We start from the raw sequence: 12878 nt of genomic DNA, 5'->3' as shown, positions 1-12878 counted from the left end.
CAACATAAGTGCCTTTTCTGAACGTCTCCCTTTTGCGCCTATAGTGAAGTACTCTCAGTACTGAGTTACACTGGAGTTCCTCCTTTCAGATTTTCTTAGAACTCTACTTGTACGGCAGACAGCTGTAGCCTGCTTCGGGGACTCCTTCCTACTAAGTCCCGGCTCACTAACGTTGCTGTTGTGTGGGAATAAAGTGGTGACAACTTCTATTCCTCCGGTGTCTGTCGCAGGACCATTAGTATCCAAACAACCTCGGGGATCGGACCCCGGCCATGCGCTGTGAACTTGAGAAGGGTTCTACCCTAACCCTAATCCTTAGTCCTCCTCTCCTTACGTTCCGTACTAATCCTTCTTTCGTATGGAGAGAGTCAGGCTTTCCATCAATGTCTCTTTCCTGTGCCAGCGGACCCAGGTCACTGAGGTCGGCTGCAGCACTTCGTTCATCCATCCCACTCAGGGGATCTTCACTCTTCCTCTGACTCTGTCAGACTGACCCAATCCTCAACTCTTCCTGCTCTTTTGGTGCCAACTAACTCCACCCGCCTCCCAGCACGCTTCGTGTTCCAAGCAGGGAGCCACCAAAGGGTGCTTTGCTACACTACTATGTTGTGTGGGATGCAGGTGTTGGAGTGTGGTCAGGAGTCTCCACCCTACCTGGATGGTGGGGTACCACACCTCAGGAGGAGGTGCAGAACCTCTGTGGCGACTGAACCCTCAGGGGCGCCACAGGTGCATTATACTGCTATGAGGGTGCATTATACTGTTGTGGGGGTTCATTATACTAGGGGGTGTATTATAGTCCTAAGGGGGTGCATTATACTCCTATGGGGGTGCATAAAAGAACTATAGTGTGCATTATACTGCTATGGGGTGCATTATACTGCTATGGGGTTCATTATACTCCTATGGGGGTGCACTATACTGCTATGGGGCTGCATTATTCTATGGGGGTGCATAGTACTGCTATGGGGGTGCATTGTACTGCTATGGGGGTGCATTATACTACTATTGGGGTGCATTATGGTATGGGGCTGCCTTATACTAGGGGGTGCATAATAGAACTATAGTGTGCATTATACTGCTATGGGGCTGCATTATACTACTATGGGGGTGCATTATAGTACTATAGTGTACATTATACTGCTATGGGGTGTATTATACTATGGGGTGCATTATACTGCTATGGGGTGCATTACACTGCAATGGGGGTGAATTATAATGCTATGGAGGTGCATTATACTACTATGAAGGTGCATTATACGGCTATGGGGCTGCACTATACTGTTTTGGAGGTGCTTTATACTGATATAGAGGTGTATTATACCACTATGGGATGCATTATGCTACTATGGGGTGCATTATACTGCTATGTGGGTGCATTATACTGCTATGGAGGTGCATTATACTGATATGGAGGTGCATTGTACCGCAATGGGGGTGCATTATACCACTATGGGGGTGCATTATACTGCAATGGGGGTGCATTATACTGCTATAGTGGCACATTATGCTGCTATGGGGTGCATTATATTACTATGTTGGTGCATTATACTACTATATATGACTGTGGGGTACATTATACTATTATGGATGACTATGGGGGAAATATGGAGAGACATGAGGCCGAATGGGAGGACATGTGGGGTCCAGAATGGGAGGACACGTGGGGTCCATAGATTGGGAGGACACATGGGGTCCAGAATGTGGGATATTATTACTGTAGGGGCTAATTAAAGGACATCATTTTTGAGGATACTGGTTTCAGTGTGGGGGAGGAGAGGTCCTGTTACTGTGCAGGACAACACGGTCACTTTTTCTTCATCTGGCGTAGTATAAAGGTTGGAGAAAAATTGGGGAATGTGCTCTAAATAACTGTTATTTTCTGCAGAGATGAGTCCTGGCTGGAAGAAGTGATGGCGGTGTGCGCTGGATGAAGATGAAGATGAAGATTAAGTACTTCAACAAGAGACGTCTCCGGTGAATCACTGTGTTACCTGTACACTTACACTATATACAGAGCTCTTGCTTATGATGCTACCGGTGATCACTGTATTGCCTGTACACTATGCCCTATATACAGAGCTCCTGTGTATAATGTCACCGGTGATCACTATATTACCTGTACATGGACACTGTATAAGAAGTACAGATCTCCTGTGTATAATGGCACTTATGGTGATATTAGTATTGTGTTTTTTTATTAATGATCAGTAGAGTTGAGCGACTTTGGTCGGATAGGGTTTCATGAAACAAAATTTGAGTCGGATGAAACTGGTCCGACTAGAGCAAAAAAAAGTCGGAGTTTCGTCCGAAACCCGACCCCAATGCAAGTCAATGGGGAATAAAAGTCGGCATTGAGTGGATGAATGTCATCCGACATTATTACTGGTAGGAGCCAGGAGGGTAACATTATGACTGGCAGGTGCCCAGGATGGAGGACATTATACCAGGAAGTGGCCCAGGTTGGGGGATATTATGCCACAAAGGGGACCAGAATGCGGGACATGCCTCGCTCATCAAACAGAGCTGGCACTGATTTACTGAAAACATGACACATCTGGCTTGGTATAGCTTGGAGAGAGATGCTAGTGATAGAGGTTCCTTGCAAAAGCTTTTCTTTCACTTCCTTCTGCAAAAGCCCAGTGCGAACTCATCTCATCCTATATTCCGGCCGATAATCTCAGCCTGGAGGGATCTCATAAAGCCGACTAAAAATATCAAAAAAGCAGAGCAAATCTCAAAGTTGCCTCTATCTTCATTTGCACTGATGGATGATCTCCCGATAATGGAGGTTTGGGGGAAATCTGGAATTAAAAGGGTGGGGGATGTTTTTAGTGGAGTGGAGTTCCTGAAATTCGGTGAGATCAGGGTTAAATATAATTTACCGTCATCTGAGCTAGTCTTTTACACCGTGTTGAAAGACAGAATTTGGAAATTCATAAAAGGGAAGACTTTGAATTATGAAATGCTATCTTCACTATTGTGCAACCTTAAAAATAAAAACCTCTGGAGTCTGCGTAATTTGTAAAGATCTGTCGTCAAAGACCTAACGAGCCACAAAAACATATACATGAAGAGATGGGAGTCCGATTTTGGTTCTGATATCTGTCTCGAGAACTGGAACGATGCCATTAAAAACAATTACAATTCCAACATATCAATGGGTCTTCATGAGAGTTATTTCAAATTGCTAAATAGGTGGTACTATACCCCGACGAGGTTATCGCATTTTAACACAGAGCTATCTTCCTTGTGCTGGAGAGATTGTGGACACCAAGGGAACCTCTACCATATTTTCTAGGGTTGTTCAAAAATCAAAAACCTCTGGCTTCAAGTCACACAGCACATTAACCTCATTGCTAAGGACTTCACAATTACACCCGAAAGAGCACTTCTTTCATTAGACATGGAACAATTTGATGATTCGGTAAGACACATTATCATACACATCCTCTTAGTGACTAAGACCATGTTAGCACAATCGTGGAAGAAAGCAGAGGTTCCCAAGTTTTCAGACATACTTGACAAGATAGGCCAACACAGCGATTTAGAACGCAGATTTGCGATTAACAACAATCACATCCACAAATACTCAAAAAAATGGAAGACCTGGAACAACAAATTTCATATCAAATAGACTTAACAAGAGGCACTATATTTTGATGTTTAAACCTGGGCACTTTAGTACTGGGATGCTGTATCTCCTTCCAAGAATGTTACCCCATAATAAGGATTGTCGATTTTTTTTTTTCTTTTATGTTGTTATTTGAAATATGTTATTCTATGCCTATTTGTGGGTTCTCTAGTTTTTAAATTTTTTTTCTGTACGTGTACAAGGTTGTTTATTCCCCACTCCCCTCCCTCCCTTCCTACCTTCCTTTCCCTACCCTGTTTATTTCTAAAAAAACAATAAAATTATTTGAAAACAGAATGGGGGATATTATTACAGGAAGGAGACAAGACTATTACATGGGTTACAAATACAAATGTTTTATAAATTCTAGAATGCTCCAAGGGCCTATACAGCTGATCATCTTGTATGTGGGGTCCCAAGTTGAAATTTTGCATCGGGGCCCATGGGACTTTTTTATGTCTCTGCATGTTCACCATGTACCAAGAGAGCTTGATTATTGTTGCTGTTTGTCTACCCCAACATTTTTCTTCTCCAACAGTATGCATTGTATATCCCATGTAGTCAGAAAAGAAGACACTAAATGTCATCTCCTATCTCAGTAATGGGGAAATCTGTATTCACTAAAGACAGATTTTACACGTGAATTGAGAATTAAAGGGATAGTCCCATCTACAAGAGCCTATCCCAATATGTAGTAGGTGTAATAATAATATTAGCAAATATTTCCAATTAGAAATGTAGTATAGTTTTTCTGATTTGCTATGTCTCTTTACTCATGTGCAGGCATTGCAGGACCTTAGGTATCCATGGTTATGACCACTAGCAACTAGATAACTGTCACTATATCAGTGGATGTCACCATGGATACCTAACGTCTTGCAATGCCCTGCACATGAGGAATGAGATATAGCGAAGCAGAAGGACTATACTACATTTCTGATTGGAGGTATTTGCTAATATTATTCTTACACCTACTACATTTTGGGATAGGATCTTGGAGATGGGAATACCCCTTTGATGCTCAGTTCTGATGGAGAAAAAAGCAGATTTCTCTGATTACATATATCAGAAAGTTTTATTTCCAGGACGTCCCTCCTGACAGCACCACCAGGAGGTTGTCCATCTTATCTTTGATAGGGAAAGGAACACAGAAGAGGTTAAATAGCCCCTCATCACTACATCTCAAATGCGACTCCAAGGTCTGGTTTGTTCTCTCCGTCTGCCCATTGGTCTGAGGGTGAAAAGCAGAGGAGAAAGACAACTGAATTCCCAGCTTGGAACACAAAGTCCTCCAAAATCTAGACACAAACTGAACTCCTCTGTCAGATACAATGTTCTCAGGAATCCCGTGCAAGCGAACCACCTGTTGCAAAAACAGGGGCACAAACTCAGAGGAAGATGGCAACTTAGGGAGTGGTACAAGATGAACCATCTTAGAGAACCTATCACAAATCACCCAAATAACAGTCATTCTCTGAGAGACAGGCATATCAGAGATGAAATCCATTGAAATATGGGTCCATGGCCTCCTGGGAACCGGCAAAGGCATCAACAACCCACTAGAGCGAGAACAAGGTTTAGACCGGGAGCAAGTCCCACAGGACTGCACAAAATTCCTGACATCACGAGACAAGGCGGGCCACCAAAAAGACCGACTCACCAGATCTCTAGTACCAAAAATACCTGGATGACCAGCCAATGCAGATCAATGAACTTCAGACATCACTCTCTTCTTCCACTGGTCAGGAACATACAACTTTCCTCTGGGACAACGCTCAGGTTTGTCCTCCTGGAACTCTTCCAGAGCACGTCTCAAATCGGGCGAGATGGCAGAAAGAACTACCCCTTCGCCTAAAATGGTAGCAGGCTTGGTCACCACAGGAGAATCAGCAAAGAAGCTCCTAGAGAGAGCGTCAGCCTTGACATTCTTAGTGCCAGGAAGAAAAGAGACCACAAAATCAAAACGTGTAAAAAAACAAGGCCCACCTAGCCTGTCTAGGGTTCAAGCGTTTGGCCGACTCCAGGTAAATCAAATTCTTGTGGTCAGTGAGGACCACGACTTGATGCTTATCTCCCTCCAACGAATGTCTCCACTCCTCAAATGCCCATTTCATGGCTAACAGTTCCCGATTCCCCACATCATAGTTACGTTCAGATGGAGAGAACTTTCGGGAAAAGAAAGCACAGGGATTCATTTTAGATGTTACAGGATCCTTTTGGGACAAAACAGCTCCTGCACCAATCTCAGAAGCGTCCACCTCTACCTGGAACGGGAGTGAGACATCAGGTTGCCGCAAAACCGGGGCAGAAGTGAATCTTCGCTTCAGCTCCTGAAAGGAAGAAACAGCCTCCGGAGACCAATTCAACACATCAGCACCCTTCTTAGTCAGATCAGTCAATGACTTGGCAATACTAGAAAATTTTGCTATAAATTTCCGATAAAAATTAGCAAAACCCAAAAACTTCTGGAGGGCCTTCAAAGAAGTGGGCTGAACCCAATCATAAATGGCCTGTACCTTGGCCGGGTCCATTTCAATAGTTGACGGAGACAAAATAAATCCCAAAAAAGAAATCCTCTGTACCCCAAAAAGGCATTTCGATCCTTTGACATACAGGGAATTCTCCCTCAAGATCCGAAACACAGTCCGAACATGTTCCACATGAGAATCCCAATCCTTGGAGAAGATCAAAATATCATCCAGATAGATAATCAAAAATTTATCCACAAAGTCTCGGAAAATATCGTTCATGAAGCACTAGAAGACAGAAGGGGCATTAGTGAGCCCAAAAGGCATCACCAGTATTAAACGCCATCTTCCATTCATCCCCATGCTTAATGCGGATAAGATTATACGCCCCCCTGAGGTCAAGCTTGGTAAACAAGCAAGCACCTTTAACTCTGGAGAATAGTTCCGAAATCAGGGGTAACGGATACTGATATTTAATAGTAATTTTGTTGAGGGCACGATAATCAATACAAGGCCTTAATGAACCATCCTTTTTGGCCACGAAAAAAACCCCAGCACCTAAGGGTGAAGAGGATGGTCTAATATGACCCTTCTCCAACGCCTCCTTAATATAGGATCGCATAGCCTCGTGCTCGGGTACAGATAAATTGAAGAGCCGACCCTTGGGAAATTTACACCCCGGGCTCAGTTCAATTGCACAGTCATAACTCCTTTGAAGAGGCAAAGACGCAGACTCATTCTCACTAAATACATCATAAAAATCCGCCAAATAGTCAGGAATAGAGTTGAGCGACTTTTGTTTTTTTAGGGTCGCGTTTCGTTTCGTGAAACCCGACTTTTCTAAAAGTCGGGTCGAGCAAGATCGTCCGATTATAGGGAAAAGTCGGGGTCGTCCCGAAACACGAAACCCAATGTAAGTCAATGGGGAATAAAAGTCGGCAGTGAGAGGAGGACAGGAAACACACCTACAGTGCCCATTTGAATGCCAAAAGCATCAATTCTTCTTACTTAAGCTTGTCAACCTTAATTAACTTCATAATACAAGTTACGCACTGAAAAATGGGGGTTATTTGGCTAAAGTTGTGGGGGGGGAGGGCTGGCTGCAGGTTTTCATGTGCCCTGGGCGAAAGAGCGCCCCTTTAACACATACCACAACTCATCATGCTTCGATACGGCAGAGAAATAGCGGTATAGTACAATGAAAAATACCTCACTTTTTACATCTCATGACGAGGCCCATCTATTTCTCCATACAGAATCATTGGTCCCATATAATGTTTGAAACAGTATATGATGAGCTCCACATAATGCTACAGTATATGTTGGTCCCCATGGATGAAGCTCCACTGTCTTATGGGCCCAAATAATGCTCCAAACATAATGGGCCCCATTTCTAATGCTCTAGTGTATAATGGGCCCTGTAAATGCTGCTCCAGTGTCTGATGTCCACCTTTGGAATGTTCCAGTGTATGGTGGGCCCCATCTATCATTCTCCAGAGTATAGTGCTCCCCAAAAATTGCTGTCCCAACATTGAAAACAATCAAATAAGTCTCCTCGCTAGGGAATCCCTGTACTTCTCTGGATTCCTCGTCGTCCCCATCTTCCATCTCACTGCACAGTATTTCAACTTTGCAAGTGCTGTGATCCTGGGCAAGCAGGGGGGGCCCACTCGTTGGCAACGGCACTGGCACAGGGCCCATGATAGTACGGTGGTGTGTCTGATGGCGGGTGGGCCGAACCTGCACTTTCATCTGCAGCTTCCTCTTTGTCACCGTGTAAGATGGAACTGTATATGGGAAGGGTAACCTGAGTTTCATCAGGGTCAGATTCAGGCCGTGTAGCGTGCGAGGGGAATGTAGTGGTCTGGGTCAATGTACCAGCAGATTCATCGAGCAGTGGCTGGGCATCAGTGCACTTGTGTCGCCCCCAGGAGTACGGTCGCCACAGTGGCATTACCTTCCTCCTAGGGAGTGTGATGTCATGCTTGGGAGCAACGAAGGATCTCTCTAGCAGGTTAACTGATTGGGCGGCGTTATTCCCACGAGTCATGACCCTCCAAACAGCGTTCATGAAGGGAAAGTGTTTGTTTTACGTGGGCAGTATGGTTGCAAAGCTGAACCTTAAAGGAATGTCCAGAAGGGCACCACCAGGAGTGGAGCCTACGGTTAAATTCGACTCCACCTGGGAAACCTCAACCATGCCAGCTACAGAAAAGATGCACACATTGCAAGCTTAATTCCGTTAACGAACGAGACTCCGTCATGCCCCGCGGTCCGAGTCCGGCTTACTAGAGGGACACGTGAGGCTCTGGCACATGAGATTGGCCAATAACTGGTGTGTCATGCCCTTACATGTCCATGGCTGCATGTGCGCTACACTGAAAAGGCCAGCGTTTGTCGCTTACAGGTGCAGATAACCCGCTGAACAACATTAGTGATGGGGATCACTGATTACAATTATTACCCACGAACGATGATTTCCCAGTAAGTGCAGGTCAACCGCAGTTCCGGAATTAGGCCTAACCGTCATTCCTGAAAAAATGAAAAACTTACGTGTGCAAACCACAGGTGCTGTAGCTTGCTTAACAGCTCGCCAGCCGTTCTCACGCCCAGTATGGATTACACGTGATTGCACAAAGGTGAGAAAGGGTACCGTATCCCCAGATAACATGTATGGATAGCGTACACATTCAAAATATATGTCTATACATCAGGAGGCAGGCTCAGACGGTGTTAGGCCCAGTATGGATTGCACGTGATTGCACAAAGGTTAGAAAGGGTACCGTATCCCCGGATAACATGTATGGATAGCGTACACATTCAAAATATATGTCTTAGGAGGCAGGCTCAGACGGTGTTAGGCCCAGTATGGATTGCACGTGATTGCACAAAGGTTAGAAAGGGTACCGTATCCCCAGATAACATGTATGGATAGCGTACACATTCAAAATATATGTCTCAGGAGGCAGGCTCAGACGGTGTTAGGCCCAGTATGGATTGCACGTGATTGCACAAAGGTTAGAAAGGGTACCGTATCCCCAGATAACATGTATGGATAGCGTACACATTCAAAATATATGTCTCAGGAGGCAGGCTCAGACGGTGTCAGGCACAGTATGGATTTGACGGCCCAGATTACACAGCGGAGGAGCAGGGAGAGGTAAAGATTGCAAATGCTGGGGCCCTGCCCAAGCAAGGGGGGCCCACTCGTGGGCGTCGGTACTGGCACTGGGCCCCTCATAGTACAGCGGTGTGTCTGACGGCGGGTGTGCACCACCACCGTCAGAGACACTTGATTGCACTATGAGGGACCCTGTGCCAGTGCCCGCGCCCAAGAGTCGGCATACCCACCTGTCCAGGGCAACGGCACTCGCACGGTGTCGTGCGCTAGGTGGTGACCCCGGCCATGGGGGGGGAGGCAGCACAGTTAGGGAGTTTTAGAAAGTGGCATATGTTGATGTTGGACATTCAGCTGATGCAAAAGGCGAAATAGGTCAAGTCCCAGGAAGAGGTGGACCAAAGCAAGCCATTTTTCTGTCACCCTATGTGTCATCAGGGGAAGGTGGGACAAAATCCTTGGAAACCCATGCGTGGTTCATTTTAATGAAGGTTAGATCATCCACATTTTGGGTTGACAGACGGGTCCTTTTTTCTGTCAGGATTGATCCAGCTGCACTGAAGACTCTTTCCGATAGCACACTTGCAGCTGGGCAAGCGAGCTCCTGTAAGGCATATTGGGCCAATTCAGGCCAGGTGTCCAGTTTAGCGGCCCAATAGTCAAAGGGGAATGACCTGTGTGGGAGAACATCGATATGGGAGGAAAAGTAGTTTGTTACCATAGTTGACAACTGCTGTCTCCTGTCACTTTCCATCGATGCAGTATTACCAGTTGTGTGAGCGGTATTTGAAAAATCAGTCCACAACATTGTCATGAAACCCCTGTCTCCATCGCCACTTCTGCTGTGTGCACCACGAACACCTCTGCCAAGCTGCCCCCGGCCCGTACGGCTCGTGTGAGAACCATCACCGCTGCTGTGTGCTGGGAATGCCTCAAGCAACCGATTTACCAGAGTTGCTTGTTTATTAGCCAATATTAGGTCAAGGTTCTCCTGTGGCATGATGTTTTGTAATTTGCCTTTATAGCGTGGATCCAGGATGCTGGCCAACCAGTAGTCGTCATCGTTCATCATTTTGGCAATGCGGGGGTCCCTTTTTAGGATCTGCAAGGCATAATCTGACATGTGGGCCAATGTTCCCGGTGTCAATGATGCACTGCGAGTGCTGGGTGGAGGAGCACTTTCTGGCAAATCCACATCCCTCCAGTCACGCACAAACCCTGTACCAGACCTTCCCACGCCAACATTTTCACTTGCCCCACGAGATGCATCCTCCTCCCCTAAGTAATCATCCCCATCATCATCCTCCTCCTCCTCTTCTTCCTCCACCTCGTCCAGGAGAGGTCCCTGAGCAGACAATGGCTGAATGTCATCAAGGATTCCCTCCTCCTCTTCCTCCTCATCAACATTGGCTGCAGACGCCTGCTCCTTAAGGTGCGTCAAAGTTTGCATGAGCAGACGCATAAGTGGGATGCTCATGCTTAGGATGGCGTCGTCTGCGCTTACCAGCCGTGTGCATTCCTCAAAACACTGAAGGACTTTACAAAGGTCTTTCAGCTTCGACCACTGCACACCTGTCAACTCCATGTCTGCTCTCAAAGTGCCTGGCCGTGTATCCTCCCACAAATGCATTATGGCCTGCCTCTGCTCGCACAGCCGCTCCACCATGTGCAGGGTGGAGTTCCACCTTGTTGCAATGTCGATAATGAGGCGGTGGTTGGGAAGGTGGAGCAATCGCTGCAGCTTCTGCATACGAACGGAGTGTACAGGCGACCGGCGGATGTGCGCGCACAGTCTTCGCACCTTCTGGAGCAGGGCTGTTAACGCCAGATAATTTTTGAGGAAGCACTGCACCACCAGGTTCAAGGTGTGAGCCAAGCAAGGTATGTGGCTGAGTTTTGAAAGGGCTATGGCTGCCACAAAATTACGGCCGTTATCACTAACTACCTTGCCTGCCTCAAGATGTACACTGCCCAGCCATGACTCAGTTTGTCGCTTCAAGTACTCGGCCAGCACCTCGGCGGTGTGTCTGTCACCCAAACACATCATCTGCAACACAGCCTGCTGACGCTTTCCACTAGCTGCTCGATAGGGGGACACATCGTGTGCAACAGTGGCAGCTGCAGATGGAGTGCTCGTACGACTGCGCTCTGTGGACAAGCTTTCGCTTCTGGAGGAGGAGGAGGGTCGAACGCCTACAGCCAACTGTTTCCTATACCGTGGGCTAGGCAGCACTGTCCCACCACCGCTGTCCCCTGTGGACCCTGCATCCACCACATTAACCCAGTGCGCAGTGATGGACACGTAACGGCCCTGGCCATGCCGACTGGACCATGCATCAGTTGTGAGGTGCACCTTTCCGCTCACTGACTGCTTGAGTGCATGGACAATGCGGTCTTTCACATGATGGTGGAGGGCTGGGATGGCTTTGCGAGAGAAGAAGTGGCGACTGGGTAAGTCATAGCGTGGTACTGCATAGGCCATGAGTTCGCGGAAAGCTGTGCTTTCCACCAACCGAAAGGGCATCATCTCAAACGAGATTAGTTTGGCAATGTGGGCGTTCAAACCCAGTGTACGCGGATGAGAGACTGAGTACTTTCTTGACCTACTCATAGTGTCTGGGAGGGTGAGCTGGACTTGAGAGCTGCATATGGTGGAAGTAGCGGTGGACAGGGCGGACTGAGAGAGGGTTGATGATGGTGATGGAGTTGGTGTTCTTTCTGATGGCCTAGAATCAGTCTTTCGTTGATATAACAGTGGGATTCCCTGACTGCTGTGGCCTTGCAACGACACCTCAACATTTGCTGCTGTGCTAACCGGTGGGCTTACAGTGGGGGAAACAATGTAGCGTTGCTGACTACCTTCGTTGTGATCAGTTGCACATGTGGCACTTGAGGTTTGGTGTTGTGTCCACGCTTGCAAGTGCATGCTGGTTAAATGTCTAAGCATGCAACTGGTATTCAAATTTTTCAGATTTTTCCCTCGGCTAAAGGTCTTTGCGCACTTCTTACAGATAACCTTGGCCTGATCATGAGGATTTTGTTCAAAAAAGTGCCACACTGCACTCTTCCTACTTTGGCAGACATTTTGCGGCCTAGCACGCTGTGATCTTTTGACCCTCTGGACAAGCTGTCCAGCAACTCTTTTTATGTTTGGAACCTGTCTTTGGAGTGCTACGGGCCTGCCAGATAACAGCTGTTGCGATGTCGATGTCTGCTGTGGATGCTCCTCATCTGAGCTATTGGAAGCAGCACCCTCTTCCCCCAATGGATGCCAATCTGGGTCAACAACTGGGTCATCCATCACCTCCTCTTCTATGTCATGTGCACCTTCCTCTGTGTCACCGTGTATGGTGGTATAGTGTGCGGGAAGGGGCACCTGAGTCTCATCAGGGTCAGAATCTGGCTCTGTACACTGCGAGGACAATGTAGTGCTCTGAGTAAATGTACCAGCAGAATCATCCATCAGCGGCTGTGCATCAGTGCACTCCATGTCAGATTCATCTTGGCCTGGGTAATTCACCATTTGACTTGATAATCCAGGCATGGTATGTGAAAACAGCTCCATGGAGTAATCAGTAGTATGGCCTGCGTCATCCTTCAATCTTGGTTGGGGTGAAGGACACAAGGAAAGGTGTGGTTCATGAACATGAGCCTCCAA

This window comes from Dendrobates tinctorius, unplaced genomic scaffold (genome assembly GCF_039654945.1).
Source record: "Dendrobates tinctorius isolate UK_male_01 unplaced genomic scaffold, ASM3965494v1 ptg000211l, whole genome shotgun sequence".
Lineage (NCBI taxonomy): Eukaryota > Metazoa > Chordata > Amphibia > Anura > Dendrobatidae > Dendrobates > Dendrobates tinctorius.
Note: the sequence above shows the minus strand (reverse complement) of the source record.